The sequence below is a fragment of the Colobus angolensis genome, unplaced genomic scaffold (genome assembly GCF_000951035.1).
Source record: "Colobus angolensis palliatus isolate OR3802 unplaced genomic scaffold, Cang.pa_1.0 Scaffold869, whole genome shotgun sequence".
Lineage (NCBI taxonomy): Eukaryota > Metazoa > Chordata > Mammalia > Primates > Cercopithecidae > Colobus > Colobus angolensis.
Genome location: NW_012122587.1, coordinates 41,836 through 42,259, shown reverse-complemented (window position 1 = coordinate 42,259; position 424 = coordinate 41,836). Strand labels below are relative to the sequence as shown.

General features: G+C 61.6%; 1 pseudogene; it reads left to right on the top strand.

Moving 5' to 3' along the window:
• LOC105503523 overlaps window positions 1–424 on the top strand; it is a 21,755-nt pseudogene that overhangs the window by 7,394 nt on the left and 13,937 nt on the right.

Sequence of the window (424 nt, the reverse complement as noted above, 5' to 3'; positions counted from 1 at the left end):
GCTCTCTCAGGGTTCCATCTGCGACAGGGGCTACTTGTGCCCCTGGCCTCATCAGCTCAGGCTGAAGGCGGCCCTGGTCCTCGCCAGAGGGACTTGGTGAAGCAGAAATAGATGAATAGATGGCCTGGTGCAGGGGCCGAGCCTGGCCAGGACCTCGGCCCTGGGAGTTGTAAAGAAGGCCGGCCTCTACCCTGAGCATCTGCAACAAGCTGTGCCCATGTCACGGTGTGCTCGGTATCTGCCCTTGTACAGGTACATGGCCTGTCTGAGCTCAGGCTGCCCGCCTATGGGGCCCAGGTTCACAGAGGTGTGAAAGAGACAAGCACAGTGCAGGGGCCTCCGAGCCCAGCCAGCCTCGCTTCGATGCTGGGAGGCTGACGTCTTCCATTTTGTCTTCTGCCCAGGCCAGCTGCGGGCCGTCTAG